The sequence below is a fragment of the Mauremys reevesii genome, linkage group 18 (genome assembly GCF_016161935.1).
Source record: "Mauremys reevesii isolate NIE-2019 linkage group 18, ASM1616193v1, whole genome shotgun sequence".
Lineage (NCBI taxonomy): Eukaryota > Metazoa > Chordata > Testudines > Geoemydidae > Mauremys > Mauremys reevesii.
In genome coordinates this window covers 31752618-31771158 of record NC_052640.1, presented here as the reverse complement: position 1 = coordinate 31771158, position 18541 = coordinate 31752618, and the positions used below count along the sequence as shown (strand labels likewise).

The following is an 18541-nucleotide window of genomic DNA, read 5'->3' as shown; positions in this document are numbered from 1 at the left end:
CAAGAAAACATCCTGGTGTCCCATAACTGTTTAAAATGCTCTAGCACTCTGACTTTGAAATGTGAGCAAACTGCTGCACTGTCTTGCTCCTACAGCTAGAGATCCAGTAATTCATTGTTAGGACCCACAGGACTTGAGGAGGGCAGGGACTTTGTTTCATTAAAGTCAGACTGAACCAAGTCAACTTAGCACTGGAAATGTCCAAGTGCAGGTGTAGTCCTGATAAACCCTCTTTCATGGGTCCTTTCCAGAAGAATAGGAGACTAGAATAGTTCAGTTCCTCAATAGACTCAATATGGGGCAAACCAGCTGAGCCTACATAAGGGCTTAAAAGATCTTCCTTGATTCTTTCAATGTGGGGTTTTTCCTTTAAAGAAAAAGGCCTTGGTGAGGCCACCTACTGCTCTAGGGGAAGTAGAAAGGCTCTGTCAGAGCTAAGGGTAGAGTTGGATTGGATTTGACAGCATTGGAGAGGACTACTCGCCTAGAACAGGAGGAGCAGCCAGCAGATCTAAACACCTGTAACCCCCATGGAGATACCTAGATTCTTGGGCCTCTCCCTGACTGAGTTTGCCTTGGCTCCCCCTCCAAGTCTGCCCAAGCAACCAATAGGCAGTGAGAGGCTGTTCCCAGGGAGCTCAGGAAAGGGGAGACGCCATTTTTGAGTCAGTCTGGAGCCGGCCAGGATTGGCTGTTTGGGGAACTGGTGCATCCCAGGCCTGCAGGCAGGGTTCCCCCTGAACTGGCCTCTAGGGACCTGAAAGCAAGATTCCCTGAGCTGGGCTTTTCCCACTCCACTGACTCCCAGTTTGTCAAGGTTGTTTTGTTTTTTTGCTGGGGAATTTCCCCAGCCAGGCTGAGTTTAGCATTCCAGCTCCCTAGGTGAGACTCAGTCACCACATGATCCACTCTGCTCTGGCTGCTAGTCCAGGGCTGCTGCCTGCTGAGTGTTTTAGGGTGACCAGACAGCAGGTATGAAATCAGGATGGGGGTAGGGGGAGGTATAGGAGCACCCCCCTAAAAAAAAATAGCCCCAACTATCAGGACTGTCCCTATAATATTGTGACAGCCCTGATAGTTGGGGCTTTAAAAAAAAAAAGGGGTGCTCCTATTACCTCCCCCCTGCCCCCATCCTGATATCTAGTTAAATAGTGTCTAGGCACTGGGCTAGGAGGCTACATCTTGGATTTTAATACAGTTGTGTAATCTGTACCTCGAGCCCTGCGCCCCTTTTGGGGTGAGGAGTAATCCTGGGACTGAAGCAGCCTGACTCCTGTCTGAAGAGGATCCCTGCCAGCAGAGATCAGCCTCTCTGCAGTGACTAAGGAGTCCAGAGTCATTTTTGAACCTGAGGCTCATTCATGGAGTTCAAGGGCACCATCTTTTAGTTAATCAGGGGATTTGTTGTGGGGATCCTCTACTCCCTGGACTGTGTCTTCAAGCCAGGGATTGAGGGTTTGGGGATTTTATAACCTGCTGCATATTACACCTGTGGAGGGATTTACCGCCTCCTCCCACTTGTGTGTCCACACTGCTCAACCCCTGCAAAGATAGTTTGGTCATAGGTCATCAAGGGCCCCAACAAAGTACACATACCAACAGGCTGCTAATCTTACATTTGCTCCTCCAGTCACCTGACTGGGGAAAGTTACAGGTATTATCAGCATGGGCACCAGTGACCCTCGGCATAGTGTTTTACCCTGTTACATTTGTCTCCTGTTAATCACTGGGTTGAATATATTTTATTTGTTTGTGTTTATTTCTCAGTCTCCAACTATCTGGCAAGTAATTGGGGATTACTCTGGGGTTAGAATTTTCCTCCCAAGCTGCCCTGGTGACCCTGTCAAGAGTGGAGGCACCTCCAAATTCATATGCAAAAAATAAAGATGCACCCTGCTGAGTGGGTGGCAGGATCCACAAGAACCCAGACCTGTCCATCAACCTGTCAGCAGATTGGCCTTAAAGAAGGTAAGGGGGGTGGAGAGGGGTGCTACAAACCTCTTTCATTTAACCCCCTTAGTGAACTTACATGCCCATAACTGGCCTACAGCAGGACTCAACGCTCCAACTCCCAGAGCAGAACTGCTGCTCAGACTGCAGTAGAACCTCCAATACAAACACCTAGGAATGGAGGTTGTCTGTACCTCTGAACAAAACATTAGGGTTCATTCAAAAGTTTACAATTGAACATTGACTGACTTAATACAGCTGTGGAACTCTATGATGCATAAGAAAAATGCTGCCTTTAAGCATCTTAATTTAAATGAAACCAGCCCAGACTGCTTCCTTAGCTTGTCAAGTCTTTTTAAGTATGTGTACTTTTATTTTTGATTTTACTCCCTCTCCACCCCACCCTGCTGTCTGCTTGCATACTTCCACTCCGCCTGAGGTGTGTAGTTGACTGGTCAGTTTAACTCTGGTGTTTGTAACTCTGACATTCTAGTGTAGCTGGGAAATAACTGAAAAATGCCTTCAGGGCCTTCCTCAGAATGAGAGAGGGTGACCAGACAGCAAGTGTGAAAAACCAGGATTGGGGTGGGGGGTAATAGGAGCCTATATAAGAAAAAGACCCTAAAATCAGGACTTCTAGTCACCCTAGAAGGAGATAGTGCCAGACAACTTCTGCACTTAACCCCTTCTACCCTAGTCTTGTAAGCTTAGGGCAAAGCTGCCCTGCTCAATCCTAGGCCTACAATCTCGTCAAAGGATTTCCAGGGTGTTTATCAAAATACCATCAGAGCATCTGAGAGCACTAGATCTCAAACACTCATTAACTGGAGATAGAGAGAGAGAGAGAGAGAGGCAATGACTTGGCTCAGGTCATCCAGGGGCTAAGCTGGGCCTAAACCTAGCCATCCTGAGGCTCCTGGCCTGCTCTATAGCCACTAGACCACATTACCTCCCAGTGCTAGGCACAGCCAGCCCTGTTTGGGAAACATAGCCAATGAGGGCCGTAAACTGAGTTGCTCAAGTTCCCCCATAGAAGGCTTCTGTCAGAGCCAAGCCTGGGCTTTCAGCATATAACCATCCTCTCTGCTGTGACTCAGGCAGGGGTAGTGGTGGTACCTAACCCGTCCTTGCAGGGGAGAGACTGAGGATCCTTGAGTTCAAGGAGAGCACAGCAGCAGACTTGCTCTGAGGCACCTTCATTGACTAAGGGCAGTGGCTGGGAGGTGAAGCCCCCATGCTGTTGTAGAGCAAGGTTATTGTTTGCTAAAACCAGTCTGCAATGGAAGAGAAGGGGGAGGGCAAAGCAGCCTCTGCATGAACTGATCATAAAGGGATGGGGCATCTAATCAGTAGTGACATGCCTGGGATTTTATTCTGTGACCCTAGACTGTCTGAATCAGTGTGAAACTAAGCAACCACACGGGGCTCTTTGTTCACACTATCACCAGGTTCAATCACTGGGATTCGTAGGCTGTTACCATCCAGTTTTTAAGTTCAGCCCCTTTTGGCTGTTTGTACATACATGCAGTGGTGAGCTGGAGCAGGTTCCCAAGAATCGGTTGCTAAAATTAGACCTCCGTGGAGAACCGGTTGTTAAAGGGCCAGGAGGTGGGCAAAGAACTCCGGTCCGTGGGCCGGCCCATCCTGTTGCTCCCAGGATTCCCAGCTGGGGAGGCTGAGGCTCCCCCGGCCCTTCCCCCCACTTCCCCCCAGCTGCAGCGTGGCCAGCTGCTGGCACCAGCTGGGCAGCTCAGCTAAGCTCCGGAGTTGCTTTGAGCTGCCAGCAAGGTAAGTGGGGAGAGGGCTGCAAGCTCTAGGGCTGCTGGGGGAGCAAGTGGGGCAATTTGCCGCAGGCCCTGCAGGGGCCCCCGGCCCCACAAGTATGTCTCCGCCGGCCCCTCCCCTGCTCCCCCCCCCTTAAATCGGAACTTTTTATAGGGAATGGGTTGTTTAAAATTTTGGCAGCTCATCACTGCATACATGACTTTACAAATGACACTTGTGTACCAGCAAGACATTTTGTTTCCATCCCAGTACTACCTTGGAGTCCTGAGGTCAGTTGTGACCCCTTCATGCCAGGGTCTGGGCAAACATTCAGCTGGCCTTGCGCCTCCAGCGTTTCCAGTCTAAGCTGATCAGGGACAGGATGAGAAGTGACTTGCATGATGTCACATGGCAAGTCAGTTGCTGAGATGGGAGTAGACCCCTGTCCTGTGCACTGGACCACACTCCCTTTCACTTTTATCATTTTAACATGCGCACATGCTGTTACTAGACTTCTCAGCAGTTTCACCAAATTTAAAGTGATGCTGATTTAAACTGGACTCTGGTGTGGAAATGGTTAGTGGTGGTGTGTAGCGGGTAAGGTGCCTCTATTAGGAAGAGGTTAGCCTTTGTTTACTTAGTACAAATACGTACTCTATGGCGTGCAGGTAAATGCCCTTTCGGCAGAGTCAGTTTCATTGCTGGCCCCAAACAGCCATGTCCCCTTTTGTTTGCTGCTTCCTCACAGTGACACGGAAGATCAAAGCTTCTGAAGGATAAGAAAATGGGCTTGTACACACACAAAAAATAGTAGCTGCAGCACCTGAATCTCTGCCTCCTTCCTCAAAAATGCCTAGGCTTGACTCACTTTAATGCTATTGTCTGTCCATGTTTCTGCTCTTTAGCTTGTTTACGTACTGGTCTCTGCCTCGTGCCCTTTGCCTGTTCCCTGACACTTGTCCACCCTACTGCCCCCGGTATTTTGGTCCTTCGGCCTGTAATCTGCTGATCAGACTGGTTCTAGGGCTGGCAACAGTTGATATTGCCCAGACAAAGCTGGGGCAGCATTGTGACCTGCTGTGTGATCTCCACAGCTCTGGTGTGTTTGTGACATGGACAGGTGCTTTGGAACGCTGTTCTCAATGTTCACTCTCCATTTCCTTCCCAGCAGCAGTGTACAGCTGCCATACTGGGTCAGACCATAGTCTGCTTTTGCCCGGTATCCTGTCTCTGACAGCAGCCCATACCAGAGCTTCACAGAGCAGAGCAGAGCAATTATGGAGTGACCCTGTCTTCCACTCCCAGCTTCTAGCAGTCAGAGGTTTAGGGTCACCTTGAGCATGGGTTGCTTCCCTAACCATGTTGGCTAATAGCCATTGATGGACCTGTCCTCCAAGAACGTATACAGTTCTTTTTAACACCCAGTCATACTTTTGGCCTTTACAACATCCCATGGCAATGAATTCCTCAGATTAGTTGTGGTGTGGAAAAAGTACTACTTGTTTGTATTATTTCATCAGGTGACCCCTGTTTTTTGTATTGTTATTTACCCTTTTACACATGTCTTTCCACACCAATCTTGATTTTTATGGGCCACTATCATATCCTACCCCCTCAGTCATCAGTTTCCTAAACTGAACAATCCTAATCCTTCATTGCCGTTGTCCTTCTCAGAACCTTTTTCAGTTTCACTAGTCTCCTTTCTGAGATGGGGTGACCAGAACTGAACATGACACTGTCAAGGTATGGGTGCACCATGTTTTATATAGTGGTATTATGTCATTTTCTGTTGTCTTTTCTATCCCTTTCCTAATAGTTACTAACCTACTGTTAGCCTTTTAGACTCCTTCTAATTTAGAACCCATCATTGGTCATGTATAGTTGGGATTATGTTTTCCAATGTGCATTACTTTGCATTTATCAGCATTGAATTTCATCTGCCATTTTGTTGCCCAGTCACCCAGTTATGTGAGATTCCCTCTAACTCTTTGTGATCAGCTTTGGACTTAATTATCTTGAATAATTTTGTTCATCTGCAAACTTTCCACTTCACTGTTCACCCCTTTTTTGCAAATGATGAATGAATATATTGAACAGCACAGATCCTTGGGGGACCCCACTGTTCACCTCTCTCCATTGTGAAAAATGACCATTTATTCCTACGCTTTGTTTCCCAACTTTGTACCAGTTACTGATCCAGGAGAGGACTTCCCCTCTTATCCCATGGCCACTTAGTGTTTTTTAAAGAGATTTTTATGGGGGACCTGGTCAAAGGCTTTCTGAAAATCCAGCTACACTATATCAGCTCGATCACCCTTATCCACATGCTTCTTGATGCCTTCAAAGAATTCTAATAGAGTGGTGAGGCATGATCTCCCTTTACAAAAAATGTGTTGACTAGGGTTGCCAGGTGTCCAGTTTTCAACCGAAATGCTTGGTCAAAAAGAACATACATAAGAGGCCGTACTGGGTCAGACCAAAGGTCCATCTAGTCCAGTATCTGTCTACCGACAGTGGCCAATGCCAGGTGCCCCAGAGGGAGTGAACCTAACAGGCAATGATCAAGTGATCTCTCTCCTGCCATCCATCTCCATCCTCTGACGAACAGAGGCTAGGGACACCATTCTTACCCATCCTGGCTAATAGCCATTTATGGACTTAGCCACCATGAATTTATCCAGTCCCCTTTTAAACATTGTTATAGTCCTAGCCTTCACAACCTCCTCAGGTAAGGAGTTCCACAAGTTGACTGTGCGCTGCGTGAAGAAGAACTTCCTTTTATTTGTTTTAAACCTGCTGCCTATTAATTTCATTTGGTGACCCCTAGTTCTTGTATTATGGGAATAAGTAAATAACTTTTCCTTATCCACTTTCTCAACATCACTCATGATTTTATATACCTCTATCATGTCCCCCCCTTAGTCTTCTCTTTTCCAAACTGAAGAGTCCTAGCCTCTTTAATCTTTCCTCATATGGGACCCTCTCCAAACCCCTAATCATTTTAGTTGCCCTTTTCTAGTGCTAGAATATCTTTTTTGAGGTGAGGAGACCACATCTGTACACAGTATTCGAGATGTGGGCGTACCATGGATTTATATAAGGGCAATAATATATTCTCAGTCTTATTCTCTATCCCCTTTTTAATGATTCCTAACATCCTGTTTGCTTTTTTGACCGCCTCTGCACACTGCGTGGACATCTTTAGAGAACTATCCACGATGACTGCAAGACCTTTTTCCTGACTCGTTGTAGCTAAATTAGCCCCCATCATGTCGTATGTATAGTTGGGGTTATTTTTTCCAATGTGCATTACTTTACATTTATCCACATTAAATTTCATTTGCCATTTTGTTGCCCAATCACTTAGTTTTGTGAGATCTTTTTGAAGTTCTTCACAATCTGCTTTGGTCTTAACTATCTTGAGTAGTTTAGTATCATCTGCAAACTTTGCCACCTCACTGTTTACCCCTTTCTCCAGATCATTTATGAATAAATTGAATAGGATTGGTCCCAGGACTGACCCTTGGGGAACACCACTAGTTACCCCTCTCCATTCTGAGAATTTACCATTCATTCCTACCCTTTGTTCCCTGTCCTTTAACCAGTTCTCAATCCATGAAAGGACCTTTCCTTTTATCCCATGACAGCTTAATTTATGTAAGAGCCTTTGGTGAGGACCTTGTCAAAGGCTTTCTGGAAATCTAAGTACACTATGTCCACCAGATCCCCCTTGTCAACATGTTTGTTGACCCCTTCAAAGAACTCTAATAGATTAGTAAGACACGATTTCCCTTTACAGAAACCATGTTGACTATTGCTCAAGAGTTTGTTTTTCTATGTGTCTGACAATTTTATTCTTTACTATTGTTTCAACTAATGTGCCCGGTACCGACGTTAGACTTATCGGTCTGTAATTGCCGGGATCACCCCTAGAGCCCTTTTTAAATATTGGCATTACATTAGCTAACTTCCAGTCATTGGGTACCGAAGCCGATTTAAAGGACAGGTTACAAACCTTAGTTAATAGTTCCGCAACTTCACATTTGAGTTCTTTCAGAACTCTTGGGTGAATGCCATCTGGTCCCAGTGACTTGTTACTGTTCAGTTTATCAATTAATTCCAAAACCTCCTCTAGTGACACTTCAATCTGTGACAGTTCCTCAGATTTGTCACCTACAAAAGCCAGCTCAGGTTTGGGAATCTCCCTAACATCCTCAGCCGTGAAGACTGAAGCAAAGAATCCATTTAGTTTCTCCGCAATGACCTTATCGTCTTTAAGTGCTCCTTTTGTATTTTCTTCGTCAAGGGGCCCCACTGGTTGTTTAGCAGGCTTCCTGCTTCTGATATACTTAAAAAACATTTTGTTGTTACCTTTGGAGTTTTTGGCTAGCCGTTCTTCAAACTCCTCTTTGGCTTTTCTTATTCCCTGGCAGCTCCGTTCAGCACTGCTGACTGGGTCATTAAAAGTCCGGTCAGTGGGGCAGCAGGGCTAAACCTCTTAGGGGCTCCCAGAAGTGGCCAGCATGTTCCTACAGCCCCTAAGGGCAACCAGGAAAGCTCTGTGTGCTGCCCTCACCTTGAGCGCCATCCTTGCAGCTCCCATTGGCTTGGAACCACAGCCAATGGGAGCTGCGGGGGTGGTGCCTGCGGGCACGGGCAGCACACACTGCGCAGAGCTGCCTGGCCATGCCTCCGCCTAGTGGCCAGACATGCTGAATGCTTCTGGGAACAACGCGGAGCCAGGAGCCCCATTGCGCCACCAACCAGGAGCCACCTGAGGTAAGTGCTGCCCAGCTGGAGCCTAAACCCCCTGCCCCAGGTCAGAACCCCTCCTGCACCCTAACTCCCTCCCAGAGCCCGAATCCTGCACCCCACCCCTTACTCCAGGTCAGAACCCCCCTCCCACACCCATTTTCTTCGGCAGCGACTGCGGCGGCCAGATCTTCGCCTGCCTAGGCGGAGGGAGCTGGGGCCGGGGAGCACGGGGGAGGGCCACCTACAGCAAGTAAGGTGGGGAGGCGGCTCGCAGGGGAACTCCCCACCCCAGCTCACCCCTGCTCCGCCTCCTCCCCAAGCATGGCATGGCTGCTTCACTTCTCCCGCCACGCAGGCTTGCAGCGCCTAAGCTGACTGGCGCCGCAAGCCTGGGCGGCAGGAGAAGTGAAGCGGTGGTGGCGTGCTCAGGGTGGAGGCGGAGCAGGGGTGAGCTGGGGGGGTGCCTCAGGGCAGAGGGTGGGGAGCTGCCGCGGGGGTGGGGTGCCTCAGGGCGGAGGTGGGGAGCTGCCGCATGGTGGGGGCACCTCAGGGCGGGGGCACGGCGCGGGGTGCAAGGTGGAAGTTTTGCCTAGGGCGCAAAACATCCTTGCACCGGCCCTGCTCTTGAGCAAGGTGCTTCTCAAATTCTTTCTTGGCCTGCTGTCTTATACAGTTACAATTTACTTGCCAGAGTTTGTGCTCCTTCCCAGTTTCCTCATTAGGATTTTTCCTTCAAATTTTAAAGGATGCTCTTTTGCCGCCTATTTGCTTTTGGTGGTCCTCCTGTCTTTTTAGATTTGGGGTACACATTTAGTGTGAGCCTCTATTACAGTGTTTTGAAGTCGTTTCCATGCTGCTTGCAGGCATTTTACCTTTGTGACTGCTCTTCTTAGCTGGAAATTAACTAACATCCTCATTCTTGCGTAGTTTCCCTCCCAATAAAGACACAATTTACCTACATTATGGTCACTATTACCCAGCAGCTCAGTTATAGTTACCTCATGGAACAGATCCTGTGCTCCACTTGGGACTAAATCAGGAATTGCCTCTCCCCTTGTGAGTTCCAGAACTAGCTGCTACAAGAAGCAGTCATTGATGGTGTCTAGAAATTTTGTTTGCATCATGCTTGGAGGTGAATATGAGGGTTTCAGATTGAGATCTTGTCTAGATTGGATTTTAAAACCCATCTTCATATTTCAGAGGGGCTTGTGGTGACATGGGGAATCTTGCCTGCCTAACTAAAATGTCACTCTTTACTCTTGACCTTTTTAGTACAGTAACTCCGCGCTTAAGGTTGTAATTCTGTTCCTGAAAAATGCAACTTTAAGCAAAATGATGTTAAGTGAATCCAATTTCCCCATAAGAATTAATGTAAATAGGGGGGTTTAGGGAAAATTTTTTCACTAGACAAAAAACGATATATGATATAGATATACTCAGTGTATGTTTTAAACAAACAATTTAATACTGTTCACAGCTATGATGATTGTGAAGCTTGGTTGAGATGGTGAAGTCAGAGGGTGGGATATTTCCCAGGGAATGCCTTACTGCTAAATGATGAATTAGCACTCAGCTGAGCCCTCAAGGGTTAACACTTTGTTAATGTAGCCTCTCACACAAGGCAGCACGAACACAAGGGAGGAGAGACAGCATAGCAGACAGAGATAGACACATACATTGTGGGGTGGGGGGAGAGAGAGCAAGAGAGAGATGCACATTGCCTCTTTAACTAAGCTGACTCACTCTAAAGTGCATTGTCTTTTTAAGTGGATCAGGAAGTTGAGACAGCAGCTGCTGCCCCAAGCTCTCTCTGTCTCTCTCCGTCTGTGTCCCCTCCCTGCTCTATATGGAGAATGGGTAAGTGGGGTGCAGGGGGGAGGGGGAAGACACCCTTACATTAGCCCCCCCTTCTCCCCCTGCACAGCAAGCAGGAGTCTCTGGGAGCAGCTCCAAGGCAGAGGGGCAGGAGCAGCACATGGCAGTGGGGGGAGGGACACCTGAACTGCTGATCGCTAGCCTGCTGGGTGGCTGTAGCACAGGAAACTTAGGGGAGCGGAGAGCTGATGGGGGGGAGGGCTGCCAGTCCACTCTGGTTACAAGCCCCCACCAGCTAGCTGCAACAGGCTGCTCTTCCTGCAAGCAGTGGACAAAGCAGGCGGCTGCCAAACGACGTTAGAAGGGAGCATTGCACAACTTTAAACGAGCATGTTCCCTAATTGATCAGCAATGTAACAACATTAACCGGGACAACTTTAAGTGAGGAGTTCCTGTAGTTGAAAATTTGCTCCAGGAGTTAGTTTAGTACCTCTCTCTCATTCTCCATGTATATGTAATAAACGTATATGCATGAACCTGACTTTGCTGTTATGCCAAAGAAGGGTAGACTCTACCTGCTGATCAGTTAGATGAAGTGTGAGGATCTGCCAAGTTAGATGCAGTAATTTCTCAATGATCCTGTGTTACGTGATCTCCTCTAGTAAAACACCTGCCTTGGTACGGACACTCCTCTTCCGCAGCTGGGATAAAGGAAAATTCAGGCTCTAGATTTAAAGCATCACCACCATTTAAGTGGAGACTGTTCTTATACAGTAACTTATGGAGACCGGCCTTGGTCTGTATCATCCCCACAAACAGCAATCGGATGCCTCCATAGAAAGACTGCTGTAGAGTGAGCTGTTTGTGCCACATGGAGCATTTTGTAAAGCCATCCTGTTTGGACTCTGTTCTGCTCCAACAGCAGCTCTCCATCTCCCCTTTATGAGACCCTTTTTGTAGGAGTTCATCTCTTCTTATATCTCCTTCCTCCTGTTCTCAGACCTGGCCCGTGTCGACAGCACCCTGGGTATCAGCCATGCTTACCCAGCAGGCTGGGTTCAGCACCTGCGATTCTTCCCTGAAGGAGTCTGTGAGCAGGGGCACCGGACAGCTGAAACCAAAGTATTGTTTGTTTTAACAGTGTGGTGGTAGTCCAGCGCTGGCGATGATGACAATATTGGTGCAGTTCTCGTATATGGCTATGCATATGACCCCGCAGTCCGAACCCTAATGAACAGACTCTGCCACACTGAGGCCTGGGAAGTCTGTATCTCTGATGTTTGATGATGCAGCTCTGTGATGCCTTTCATGTGCAGCCTGGAGATGATTTCATCAATCTGCTCAAACTTGTCACACACTGATCTTGTCAGAGACCACCAGTGAGTCCTGTTCTGAGCCATTTGCTCAAATTCTTTGAGATTGATGCCAGCCCACTGGAGACTCCTCTTCAGCTTATCTTTGAAGCCGTTATAGGGATGACCCTTCTTTCTTTTGCCCTGACTGAGCTAACAGCTCCCCATATAAGATCTGTTTTGGGAGACGGTGAGTAAATGTGCAGAACATTTACCCATTCTGATGACATGTCCAGTCCACCTAAGTTGTGCTCTAAGTAACATTTCCTCAGTGCTGACTGTGTTTGCTCTCTCAAGGACCTTAATATTGGTCACTCTGTCCTGCCAGCAAATGTTCATTATTGAGTGGAGGGAGCGTATGTGAAATTGCTCAAGCTATTTAATTTGATGTCTAAAAAGAGTCCACGTTTCAGATCCATACAAGAGAGATGTTAGAACTACTGCACTGTAGATCTTCAATTTGGTGGAGAGATGATGTGATGTGTCCCCCCCTGGTGTTAGTTGGACTGGTGATCTGCTACGTCACTCTAATCCTTGACTCTGGGGGCCAGCCTTACCCTGCTCCGGTGTGAGAATCCCCACTCCCGGGCTGTTCACGCACAGCCTCTAGCATGTAAGCTGCTCCCAGCACATGAGTGAGCACTTCTGGCCCAGCCGCTGCTTGGATTGTGCAACTGAATGACACTAGCCAATATCTCCGGTCCCAGACACAACCCTAGGAACCTCCGTCTGGCAGTGTCCAGTTATGCCTGCTGGATGCTGCAAGCTTTTATGAGTTAAATTGACGAACAAAGAAATTGATATGTACCAGGCTTGTTATCCCAAGGACAGTCTTTGACACGCTTCAAACCAAACGTGCTGCTTCAGGTAGAATAAACAAACTAATTTATTAACTACAAAAATAGATTTTAAGTGATTATAAGTAAAAGCACAGTAAGTCAGATTTGGTTAAATGAAATAAAAGCAAAACACATTCTAAGCTGCTCTTAACACCTTCAGTGCCCTTACAAACTTAGATGCTTCTCACCACAGGCTGGCTGGTTGCCCTTCAGCCAGGCTCTCCCCTTTGATCAGTGCTTCAGTCACTTGGTGGTGGTGTCTGGAGATGTAGGTGGAAGAGAGAGAGAGAGCATGGCAAAGTCTCTCCCTTTTATGATGTCCTTTCTTCCCCCTTGGCTTTGCCATCCCACATCAGAGTCAGGTGAGCATTACCTCATTGTAGTCCCAAACTGACCAAGGGAAGGGGGTGACTCACTCAAGAGTCCAACAGATCCTTTGTTGCTGCCTAGGCCAATGTTCTTTGTTCCTGTGAGGCTGGGATGGGTTTGTCCCATACATGCCCTGATGAGGTGTGAACTGCTCCTGGAAAGTTTTTGCCTGGGCTTGTTTTAAGCCATGAGGACACAGTTTCAGCCTCATAACTGTATATATGAAATTACAATCTATAACATTACTATAACAACAATGCTCAGTGCATCATGAGCCTTCTGAAGACACCTGACACGACAAACTTTGCATTGGATACCACACAATCATATTATAAGGATGAACATGGGGATGGAGGGTGTTTCCCCAAGGTACCGAATGTCACACGTACCCCCTTAGTCAGTGACTAACCCTCTTGCAGTAAACTATCCTGAAGGCAGTTTGTTATAGTTCTCTTGGCATCCAGCCATTAAGGCCATGAGGCAGCGTGCCTCAATTTCTCCCTCACCGAGAAAAGCAGCTTTGTTATGGTTTCTCTGCTGTGGTATGCTTTAAGTCTGTTTACGGGTATTAATTGAAAAGTAGCATTATCATAAGGTTTAACATCCATGTCAAAATTCTTATCTCCAAAACGTAACGTTAACATTTATCACAGATGTGCATTTACAAGTGTCTGTTCAGATATTCTAGTTTGAGGTTAGTTTGCTCATTACACATGGCATCCTTTGACTCTCTCCCATGTAATCAATCACTGGCTTTTCTTTCTCTCCAGTGTTCCCCTCTGTGTGGACTCTTAATTTAATCATGTTTCTGGAATTTTGGTGCCTCAGGGTCTGGAAAGATGGGTGTTCAGGGGGATCCTGCCCATTGGCTGCCCCTTTGGGGAGCGGTCACCCAACCCCAGGACTGTACATATATGGAAAATCCAGCTCCCTTTTTTGGGTTACCCGGTGCTTCCCCCTCCCAGCCCTGAGTGCTTCCTTGCCCCTTTTCCTAGAGCACTACGATCTGTGCTCTGTGGGCTAGGTGTGTTTACCCTTTGATCAGATGCACCTTTTCCAAGCAGCTTTCCCATAAGTGGCTTTACTAATTCTGGAGGAAATTTCCTTATTGGGGAAGGAAGGGTACCATTACTCAAGACGGTACTGCCCAAATATTTGAACTGATCCACATTTTTCAGCTGTGCGCCTTGGATGAAGATGGCTGGTGCTAGGGCATTGGAATGAGGTGCTGGTTGGAACAAGACCTCTGTCTTCCCAATATTGATGGTGAGGCCAAAGAGCTGAGATGCTTCAGAAAATCTATCAACAATGATCTGAAGGTCATCATGTCTATGGGCCATCAAGGCGCAGTCATCTGCAAAAAGTGCCTCGACGAGAAGCCTCTCCAGTGTCTTGGTCTTAGCATTGAGTCTTTCAAAGAGGGAGCCATTGAGTCGGTAGCAGATGTATATCCCCTGATCCAAGTTGTCTTGTTGCATGGCTGAGGAGACAGGCAAAAAACAAGTTGAACAGCACTGGAGCAAATATGCAGCCTTGCTTCACTCCATGCGAGATTTCAAACGCATCAGAAAAGTTACCACTGGCAAGTTCTTGCAGTGTCACGTGGTCATGGAACAAATGGTTGATTTGTATCAACCTTCTTGAGCAGCCCAGTTTATGCAGAATAGCCCATAGACCCTCTCTCTGTTGACCATATCAAAAGCTTTGGTCAAATCGATGAAAACTGCATACAAGTCCATGTTCTGCTCTGAACATTTTTGCTGAACCTGCCTTATGACAAAGATCATGCCCATATGTAACCTACACACCTCCTGGGTGTGGTGTTCTGTCCCATCTAGTGGCACCAAGACCACGGGGGGGGGAGAGAGAGAGAGTTAAATTAGTCTGCTCTACAGCCTTAGCTAACAGCTAGTTGACTTTTAGCTTATGTGGTAGAGGCTCATGCACTAAGCTCCAGAGGTCCCCAGTTCAATCTTGCCTATTGACGATTGGGGTCTGTCGGCATTACACATAGTACTATGACCTGGTCTGAAACTACACTGTGCTTCTGGAAGATTCTCCTCAGAGATGTTGCAATGAATCTGTTCAGTAGAATGCACGCTAATATTTTCCCTGCAGTACAGAGGAGAGCAATGCCTCCGCGGTTTGCTGCCTTTGTTTTTGAAGACTGATAAAATAACAACATATTTGAAGCCTTGTGGCATTTCTTCTTCCTCCCAAGTGCTACTCAAGTTGTCATGAAACACCTTGATGGCCTTGGGGTGGCTACTTTATACAATTCTTGATGGGATGCCATGCATTCCAGAGGCTTTGCCAGAGTTCAGTTGTTTGATGGCTTCTATAACTTATAAACTTCCTCAACCGATGGAGGGAGATCGAGATCCTCTTTGATGGGTTTCTCAGGTAAATGATCAAGGACACACCGAACACCTGTGGACTATTGTGGGCTATAGTAGACTATTGAAGCGTTCAGCCTATCTCTGTACAAGTCTCTCCTTGTCTTTGATGAGGGTTGTGCCATCTGCTGAGTTCAAGGGGGCTGTGCCAGATTTAGGTGGACTGTAGTCTGCTTTACGTTGTTTGTATCTGCATAATGCTGGACTTCTGCAGCTTTCCTCTCCCACCACCCAATCTCCTCCTTCTCTTCTCATTCTGGGCCTTGCTTGGTAGGTACTTAAACCTATCTTTCTTTGAGATTTGGAAGTGAGATCTTCCTGCCATTCAACAAATGCTTTCTGCTTATCACTTAGGAGTTTGGAGATGTCCTCGCTGTTCTCATCGAACCAATCCCAGTGCACCATTTTCTTTATCCCCAGCACTGATTTATCTGTGCCAATAATCACATGTTTGAACTGGTTCCATTTTTCTGTTGGGTTGCCAGGAACTGGCAGGCATGAAAAAAGCTTGTCATCAAGTGACTTCTGAAACTGCACCTGAGAGTTAGTGTGCTTGAGCTTTTCTCTGTTGAAGGCTGTTCTATTAAGTTTGGGACACTTATGGTGTCAAGGGACTATATGCAGGTTAAGCACTGCTCTTACCAATGTGTGGTCTGCCCAGCATTCTGCACCATGCATAGCTCTGGTAATTCTGACATTGCGGATGTCTCATTGATAGGTGATAACATAGTTGATCAGGTGCCACTGTTTGGACCATGGGTGCATCCATGTCATTTTATATTTATAAAGATGGTGTTAGTGATGAGCAGCCTGTGTTCTGCACATTTACCCAAGAGGAGTCCATTGCTGTTCATCTCTCCCACTCCATGTCATCCTATCACACCTCTCCAGCCACTGCTGTCTCTACCAGCTCTAGAATTAAAGACTCCCAGGAGGATGAGCTTGTCATTTGCCAGGTTGATCTGATGATGGAGTTCAGGTCAGAGTAGAACTGCTCCTTGCTTTCCTCTGTGCTGGTCAGTGTAGGTGCACAGGCTGGGGTATCAGAAGAAGCTAGGTCCCCATCAGGTCCTTCTTGTCAACTGTTGGAAATGGGCCATCCTGATTATCACTACAAATGTTTTTTTCTCCTGCTGATAATAGCCCACCTTAATTGATTAGTCTCGTTATAATTGGGATAGCAACACCCATTTTTTCATGTTCTCTGTGTATATATATCGTCCTACTGTATTTTCAACTGCATGCATCTGATGAAGTGGGTTTTAGCCCCACAAAAGCTTATGCCCAAATAAATTTGTAAGTCTCTAAGGTGCCACAAGTACTCCTCATTCTTTTTGCTAGAAAGCACTGCTTCTCCTCACCAAAAGGTGAGACCATGGTGCATCTTGGGAAATGTAGTCCAAGAAGGGAGCCAGGCATATACAAGAGAGTGGCACTATGAGGCATCAGAACTACAACTCCCATGTAGCACTGCAGCAGCATTTCCAAACCCAAATATTTCAGTTTGGTGACTTTCTACCAAAATGACAATTTTTTGTCGGAAAATAAAAAGCATTTTCTGACCAGCCCTAACATCTGAGAATATGGCCCCCTGGCCTCCTTCCCACAGAAGCGCCTCCCAGGAATCATGGCGAGGCCTCTGTGGATGGGAGGGGATGGGTGGGGTGGGCGGCATGCTTCCCATGGACAAGGAAGAAAACTTGGAGGTGCTCAGCTCCCTGGGGGCTGGGCACAACATAACAACCTTCTGCAGGCGGAAAACTGACTCCTAGCTATGTACCTCCTCCTGGTGTGGGAGGAAACGTGTGGGCGGCAGAGGCACAATAGCAGCCTGGCTCAAGATCCAGCAGTGGTGCGGGGGGTGCAGGGAAGAGCAAGCGGCATCAAGAAGCATCTGCTCTTGTGGTTGTGGTTGTGTGGTTATTTCGGGGAGACAGGGAAGGTCTAGACAACAGTGATGTCATATAAATGCTTAAACAAAGACAATGAGTGGGGACCAAAGCCATAGCATGAATTTCCTGTGTGTGGCCAAGAGCTCCCTGCTCCACACCCCAACCCCATGGCCCCTCGCTCTCCTGGGCAGCTGTCCCACCACGTCGCTTCTTGCACTTCACTTGGGCCACTCTGCCCCTCATCCCAGCCTCTGTCTCTGTCAACACTGCATTGGAGCCAATGTCCTGATATAGCCTGCAGGGGGAGTTGAGAGGGAAGAGGAGGTGGAGGAGGCCCAGACCCTCTGTCAGCAACAACCATCACGTTCCCCAGCGACTCAGTCAGTGCAGTGGGGCATAGGCTGCCAGGCCAGAGAGGCAGCTAGGGTTCCCAACTTTCTACTCGCCCTTCTCGGAGGCTCCCCTCTACTCAGCCCATCCTCCCACCCTCACTCACTCGCTCATTTTCACCGGGCTGGCTCAGGGGGTTGGGGTGCAGGAGGGGGTGTGGGCTCTGGGATGGGGCAGTAATGAGGGGCTCAGGGTGCGGGATGGGGCTCTGGGCTGAGGCAGTGGGTTGGGATGTGGGAGAGGGTGAGGGTGCAGGTTCTGGGGTGGGGCCAGGGATGAGGTGTTTGGGGTGTAGGAGGGTGTTCCAGGCTGCGGGATGGAGCCGAGGGGTTCAGAATATGCGAGGGGGCTCTGGACTGAGGCAGGGGGCTGGGGTGTAGGAGGGGGTACAGGCTCTGGGTTGGTGGTGCAGCTTCTGGGGTGGGGCCAGAAATGAGGGGTTCAGGGTGTGGGAGGATGCTCTGGGCGTACAGGGAAGGGGGTGAGGGCTCCGGTTGGGGGTGCAGACTCTGGTGTGGGGCTGGGGATGAGGTGTTTGAGGTGTGGGAGGGTGCTCCAGGCTGGGACCAAGGGGTTCAGAGGGAGGGAGGGGGATCAGTGCTGGGGCAGGGGGTTGGGGCGCAGGAGGAGGTCAGTGCAGGCGGCGCTTGCCTCAAGCAGTTCCTGGAAGCAACAGCATGTCCCCCCTCTGGCTCCTACACAGAAACACGGCCAGGTGGCTCTGTTCACTGCCCTGTCCACAGGTGCTGCCCCCGCAGCTCCCATTAGATGCAGTTCCCGGCCAATGGGCACTGCGGAGCCAACACTTGGGGTGGGGGCAGCATGCGGAGCTGGAGGAGGGACGTGCCGCTGCTTCTGGGAGCTGTGCGGCACGCAGAGCCATGGCAGGCAGGGAGCCTGCCTTAGCCCCACTGTGCCGCCAACCTGTCTTTTAACCAGCAGTGTTGACCAGAGCCACCAAAGTCCCTTTTCAACTGGGCATTCCGGTCGAAAACCAGACACCTGGCAACCCTAGGGGC

At 48.3% G+C, this 18541-nt stretch overlaps 1 long non-coding RNA gene across 1 annotated transcript; it reads left to right on the top strand.

Moving 5' to 3' along the window:
- The first annotated feature begins 1770 nt into the window (after window positions 1–1770).
- LOC120386402 lies at window positions 1771–11909 on the top strand. Its single transcript, XR_005589702.1, has 2 exons — window positions 1771–1968; window positions 11285–11909. It is a non-coding gene; the product is annotated as an uncharacterized LOC120386402 (long non-coding RNA).
- The last annotated feature ends 6632 nt before the right edge of the window (window positions 11910–18541 follow it).